This window comes from Heteronotia binoei, chromosome 4 (assembly GCF_032191835.1).
Source record: "Heteronotia binoei isolate CCM8104 ecotype False Entrance Well chromosome 4, APGP_CSIRO_Hbin_v1, whole genome shotgun sequence".
NCBI lineage: Eukaryota > Metazoa > Chordata > Lepidosauria > Squamata > Gekkonidae > Heteronotia > Heteronotia binoei.
Window position 1 is genome coordinate 171,900,987 of NC_083226.1, and position 7,320 is coordinate 171,908,306.

At 42.9% G+C, this 7,320-nt stretch overlaps 1 non-coding gene across 1 annotated transcript; it reads right to left on the minus strand.

Annotated features, from left to right (window-relative positions):
- Window positions 1–780: 780 nt before the first annotated feature.
- On the minus strand, window positions 781–855 carry TRNAA-GGC (transfer RNA alanine (anticodon GGC)). The gene has a single exon. It is a non-coding gene; the product is annotated as a tRNA-Ala (tRNA).
- Between the last annotated feature and the right edge of the window lie 6,465 nt (window positions 856–7,320).

The following is a 7,320-nucleotide window of genomic DNA, read 5'->3' on the forward strand; positions in this document are numbered from 1 at the left end:
AATTGCTCTAAAGGTCAGGAAGTTCTTCCTAATGTTGAGCCAGAAACTCTTTTGATTTAATTTCAACCCATTGGTTCTGGTTCTACCTTCTGGGGCCACAAAAACAATTCCATACCATCCTCTATATTCCACACCATCCTCAGGTTTTCGTTCATTCCCCACCACCCTGGCTTCTGTTTTCCTAACAGAGTTTTCTCTTATGGGAGTCTTCTTCTCATCATGGATATATTGCCGATTTCTGCTTTATTGATCGTTTTAATGCGACTCAGCTTCTTCTAACCATCCTTTGGCGGATACCTTAAGAGCCATGTCATTTTCAATGAATACAGAAAATCACTATTTACCCTGAAGCGGAAGAGTGGTGAGCAAAAAGCCTCTGGTTTTCCTATTTCTTAATGCTTTCAAATGAAATCATTCCCCCATAATAATTTAATACAGAGACAGGTCTCAAATCTATACCAACGCTGTCTGAACTGGTTGAAGTAGAGCTGTCTGTAGTTCTGAATGTACCAGAACACACATATGAACATATGAAGCTGCCTTATACTGAATCAGACCCTTGGTCCATCAAAGACAGTATTGTCTTCTCAGACTGGCAGCGGCTCTCCAGGGTCTCAAGCTGAGGTTTTTCACACCTATTTGCCTGGACCCTTTTTTGGAGATGCCAGGGACTGAACCTGGGACCTTCTGCTTGCCAAGCAGATGCTCTACCACTGAGCCACCGTCCCTCCCCTTGAACAGCTCAGGTTTTTCATGCCTATTTTCCTGGACCTTGTTAGTTGGAGATGCCAGGGATTGAACCTGGGACCTTCTGCTTGCCAAGCAGATGCTCTACCACTGAGCCACCATCCCTCCCCTTGACAGCTGAGGTTTTTCATGTCTATTTGCCTGGACCCTTTTTAGTTGGAGATGCCAGGGATTGAACCTGGGACCTTCTGCTTCCCAAGCAGATGCTCTACCACTGAGCCACCATCCCTCCCCTTGACAGCTGAGGTTTTTCATGTCTATTTGCCTGGATCCTTTTTAGTTGGAGATGCCAGGGATTGAACCTGGGACCTTCTGCTTCCCAAGCAGATGCTCTACCACTGAGCCACCATCCCTCCACTGAGCCACCATCCCTCACATGGAATTATGTTGTCAAAGGCTTTCAAGGTCGGAGTCCATTGGTTGTTCTGGATTTTCTGGGCTGTGTGGCCGTGGTCTTGGCATTGTGAGACCCGACGTTTCGCCAGTAACTGTCACTGGCATCCTCAGAGGTGTAACCCAGCAAACTGGATTTCTCTCTGGGTCAATATTAGACCCAGAGAGAACTCCAGTTTTCTGGGTTTTCCTCTGAGGATGCCAGTCACCGTTACTGGCGAAACGTCACGTCTCACAATGCCTAGACCACGGCCATGCAGCCTAGAAAGTCTACAACAACACATATAATTGCACAGAAGAGTTATATGTGCAGGACTGGACGGCCTTGTACGGCCGGTTCATGGGTGCACACATCAACTCTGTTAGAAAGTATTGTGTCCCACAGCCATTGTAGAATATTCGCAAGGTTCGCGGGCAATTCATATTCAAGTTTGGCTGCTGGACTGGGCTGGGAAGGGTCTGTGGTTCAACAGCAGATTGCATGATTTGCACCCAGGAGGTTGCAGGTTCAAATCCTGGAAGAGCCAATTAAAACCAAGCCTCATTTTGGGCAGGAGCTGACAGAATCAGAACTCTGGAACCTCTAAATTTTATTGCACTCTTTCTTTCTTACCCCACCCCCCCAATACTTGCTTCTGGGCTCCATTGTTCAACCCCCTGTGAGAATTTTGCTGAACTCTTAAGATCTGACAAACTTTCTAATATTCCCCCCCACCACCACCACCAAAAATGGGAAAATAACTAAAACATAAAGCAGACAGACGGAAATCTTCATCGTGCCACTGTGGCCACATCGAAGAAAGTCATTGAAAAAGTATGACGGGAGTCAGGTTTTCTGATGACAGTTCTAATTCCAGAAGCATTTACAGGTAGATGCTGAGCGGATATAATTTAATACACCTTTTGGTGTGTGGCCTATGCAAATGGATTATGCTCCAGGCACCTCTTTTTCTATGAAATGACCCCGGATTAAAACCATCTCTGTTAAGAGGTGTTGGAAGAGGCCATTCTCTGCCTGAGACCCTGGGGAGAGCTGTTGCCAATCCACCCACCCCATGTTGGATCAGGTCAATGGCTCATCCAGTCCAACATTCTGTGTCACATAAGAACATAAGAGAAGCCATGTTGGATCAGGCCAATGGCCCCTCCAGTCCAACACTGTGTCACATAAGAACATAAGAGAAGCCCTGTTGGATCAGGCCAGTGGCCCATCCAGTCCAACACTCTATGTCACATAAGAACATAAGAGAAGCCCTGTTCGATCAGGCCAATGGCCCATCCAGTCCAACACTTTGTATCACATAAGGACATAAGAGAAGCCATGTTGGATCAGGCCAATGGCCCATCCAGTCCAACACTCTGTGTCACGTAAGAACATAAGAGAAGCCATGTTGGATCAGGCCAGTGGCCCATCCAGTCCAACACTCTGTGTCACATAAGAGAAGCCCTGTTGGATCAGGTCAATGGCTCATCCAGTCCAACATTCTGTGCCACACAGTGGCCAAAAACCAAGTGCCATCTGGAGGTCCATCAGTGAGCTCTGTCACAATTACCCCCTTATGACCAGCAAACAGGATTGATATGGGAAATGCTTGAGTGTGCCGAGTTTTTTAAAAAGTCCTCAACAGGTATCAGGGTGCTCTCTCTCTCTCTAATTGATTTAGATTTCTATTCTGCCCTTTCCTGAAGGTTCAGGGCGGATTACAACAATGGACCAATGGGGTGGCTTGGTAACAATGGACCAATGGGGTGGCTTGCCCAGTTCCACAAGGCCCGCAAGACAAAATTATTCCAGTTAGCTTTCAACTGAAATTGTCTATATATTAGCTTTAATGGATGCCTAAGAATACTGAACACCATCTGTAACTAAATAGTAATTAGCACCAAATTGTTTAAATGGTTTTAACTGTTTTAATTTAATGTTTCACTGTTCTATTGTGACTTTACTGTGTATTGTGAGCCGCCCTGAGCCTGCTTTGGCGGGGAGAACGGGATACAAATCGAATAAACTAAACTAAACTGTAATACAGTTTCTCATACAGCCCGAGCTGGCTTGCAGAGGCAATACTTGATCTGGATTGGTTCATTCCCACATGCATATTATTACCTGACACTTGAATCTGCAGGGCGAGGTCCCAATGTGTGCAAACTAGTCTGCGTTTGAATGAGCTGGCAATTGGGCCAAGAGAACACCTTCTCTTCTGAACTCAGCGCTTCCCCAAATTTCCCACCATTGTCGAAGAAACAGTCTCTCACTGCTTAACAATAGAACATTTCATTTTTAAAATCTTTTTCTTTTTTTCAAAAAAGAAAAACTAAAGCCCAGATTTATCCATGGCCACAAAAAGAGAGCTGGTGAGTTCATGCATGCATTTGTATCCCCAAAGCTACTAAACCCGTCGGTGATGTGAACCAGATGGAAAATAAGACAAAAGAATTCACAAGTCGTAGTAGACTGAATTGAATTCCTTTAATTTCACACAATGAATAACATATGAATAGGATTAACTTTTTTTTCCTTTTTCTGGTTTTTTTTTTTAATAGTTAAGTGCTCTATACTGTGCTAACCTGATTTGGTAGCGAAAACGGGAGTGTTTCCTTTTTAGAAAAAAATGTTTAGAAACCAACATCTAAAATCATGAAAGAGCATGACATCTTCGCATGCCGGATGGGCCTACCCCTCAAAGAACAGCGAGTCCATCTTCGTATTTTTTTTTTAAATGTACAAAAATGCGTCATGAATAAAAACCGTTACAAAAAGAACATTTCAAACAAATGTACAAGTTTTTTTTTTTGTCTTGCTTCTATATTCAATAAAATACAAATACATTTTTTTTGCTCTAAAATATGTTTACATACAATCAAAGGAGAACATGCAAATTACACGTTAAAAAAGGTTTTTAAAAACCACTTATGAGTACAAACTAAAAAGTAGCCAGCACGACTTATAGAACAATCTTGTGCCCCATCTGTTTTTTGTAGGATTTTTTTTTAAATTTTTGAAATACAGTTATATACATATTTAACACTTTGTGTGCATTCATTATTATTATTAATATTATTATTTAAGAAACGACTTTTAAAAAAAATAAACAATCCAATCAACAGGGGATTGTACCTTTTTTTTCACATTGACAAAATTGGCAGCTCTTTCCCTCTTTTTTCCCCCTCCCATCTTCTTTCCTTGGCTGAAATGTGCTTCTAATTCACGACCCCGATCCGAAGACTTGCCGCACCAGCTATTTTAAGAAGTTAGAGACATGCCTACAACTACAAGAAGGCTTCAAAATAATAATGTTATGCCAGTGGTGCTAACAGGTATACCGGTTTAGGATTGGGGGGTAAATCAGAAGAAATGGTTGCACCTTAATTATTTTTTTTTTCCGGGGGGGGGGGGGGGGAGAAAAATAAACAAATAAACCAAAATTTCTAATCTGCCTGTCGGCAATGGACCGCATTCTGGAGACATTCCCACTGGAGATCTGAAGAATATGTGCTCACCAGAATACAGATCTTGAAAGGATCCTGGGACTGGGTTTTGGTTAAGGGCCACAGCCCCGTGGTGGAACATTGGTTTTGCCTGCCGGAGGTCCCTGGTTCAATTCCGGGCATCTCCTTTTGAAAGGATCAGGTAATAGGTGATGTGAAAGACCTCCCGCCTGAGACCCTGGAAAGCTGCTGGTAGCTGGGAGTAGACCACTCTGACTTAGTAGAAGGCAGTGTCATGTGTTGGCCTGCCCTACCCAAACTGATTAAAATTCAGAGTAAGACTGGTTGGAGCCCTATAGCATCTTTAACCTTATGGATAATGTAATGGCGCAAAATACACATGGTGTCAACGTTTTTAAGACTGTGATTCATTTTCAATTTCATTGTTGAAGCATAAAGGTCAATTGCTTCAACATTTGTTTTTGCATTTCTATGACGCTTCCGTCGCGATTGCTTTCTGTTGGGCCTTTCTCCTTTCCTCTTGCCAGGAATGTGGCAAAATGTTATCATAATTTAGAGGGATTCTTTAACATATTAACATTCCATGAGCACATTAATATATTAATTCTAAGCCAAAAAAACCCCTACCCTGATCCAGCAAGGGAGTTCCACACGCAGGATTCCAAGTATCCAGAGCCCTCTCACAATACTATTGGTGGGGACTTGAACTGAGGCCAGATACCTAACGCTTGTTCACCTTCATACCAAATATTTTAACAACACTTGGTTTTGATGAGTGTATTTAGAGAATTTAAACATTTCCTCAACTAAATTTTAGAAAGAGAAAGAGAGCGAGAGAGAGGAAAGGTGTACGACAATTTTAAAACCCCTTATTCCTGAAACATTCTTGCATAATACCTTGAGTAGTGAAATTAAATTATTGACAATATGCACGGAATACATTCTTTTATAATATTATTCTGTCGGCGATTTATTATTGATAGGTTATATGAGATGCAAAGCACTAAAATTTCTGTTGCCACCTTACGGTGTCAGTTTACCCTTGTACAATTTAGACCGCTAATCTTTCGCTCCAAGCAGAGATCAACAGAAGTATGTGTTAGCCACTGGTCAAAACAGCCAATCAAGGATCACAGAGCTGTGTCGCTCTCATGATAGTTGGTTTTCAAGTTTTTGTGGAAAAGCAAAAATCTTGAAACCTATCTTGCAAGGCTTTTTTTGTGATTTTTTGGGGGATGGGGAGAAAGGAAGGAATCCAGTCTGAAGCCAATGGCTACGGCATATCTTTGACACATCTCAAAACACAAAGTTCTTTCTCTCTTGAACTCCTGCATCTTCCATAGAATGTCCAACCATGATTTATCGACATCAGTATAGTCTATTCCAAATGGCGCTGGGTCTCCAAAGTCTCAGACTACGGTCCTTCACATCACCTACTATATGCTCTTCACTGGAGATACTGGGGATTGAATCAAAGCAGATGTCTGTCCCCTGAGCCATGACTCCCCTCAAATGATTTTAGTGATAAACCATAAAACAGAATAGCATGAGAAACTTATTGTAGTATTTCAATATCAGCATTTATCACCTGAATGAAGAACGTTCAGATTTTATTAAAACAAGAAGGGCCATGGCTCAGTGGTACAGCACACACAAGATGCCAGGTTCATTCCTTGGCATACCTAGTGAAAAGGATCACATACTCATTGATGTGAAAGTCCTCTAACTCAGATCCTGGAGACCTGCTGCCAGTCAGTGTGGGCAATATCAACATGAACAGTCTAATGGGTTGACTCAGTTTATGGCAGCTTTATGGCTTGAGAGCCAGTTTGGTATAGTGGTTAAGTGTGCAGACTCTTATCTGGGAGAACTAGGTTTGATTCCCCACTTATCTGGGAGAACTGGGTTTGATTCCCCACCCTTCCACTGCAGAAGCTGGGTTCAGGTAGCCGGCTCAAGGTTAACTCAGCCTTCCATCCTTCCGAGGTCGGTAAAATGAGTACCCAGCTTGCTGGGGGGGGGGGGGGAAGTGTAGATGATCGGGGAAGGCAACGGCAAACCACCCTGTAAAAAGTCTGCCATGAAAACGTCGTGATATGACATCACCCCAGAGTCAGAAATGACTGGTGCTTGCACAGGGGACTACCTTTCCCTTTTTAGCCATAGCTCTCACAGAGCAGTCCTTGAAAGGGCAGCTTCTGGGAGAGCTCTCTCTCAGTCCCACCCACTTCATGGGGTGTCTATTGGGGAGGAAGGTAAAGGAGATTGTAAGTTGCTCTGAGACTCTGAGATTGAAAGGGCAGCTTCTGGGAGAGCTCTCTCTCAGTCCCACCCACTTCACGGGGTGTCTATTGGGGAGGAAGGCAAAGGAGACTGTAAGTTGCTCTGAGACTCTGGGTGAAGGTGGGGTACAAATCCAATATCATCTTCTTAAATGTAGTCTTGGAGCTTAGTGAGATGATCCTATACATATTTGCTTAGAAGTAAATCCAACTGTGTTCAGCGGGACCTACTTATCCAGTATTATTTTTTTGTCTTAAGAGTCATTTTGTGCGTTTACACCCCCCTTGGTGCATTGCTAAAGACAGGAAAGCTGACGTATCAGCTAGTCTCAGAAAGGAATATTTGTCAGAAGAATGATGTGACTCCAGACATTATGCAGTGGCAAACAGATGTTTCCTTCTGTACACCTGGCCAATCACAATTCCCTGTTATTGTGGAATATATATG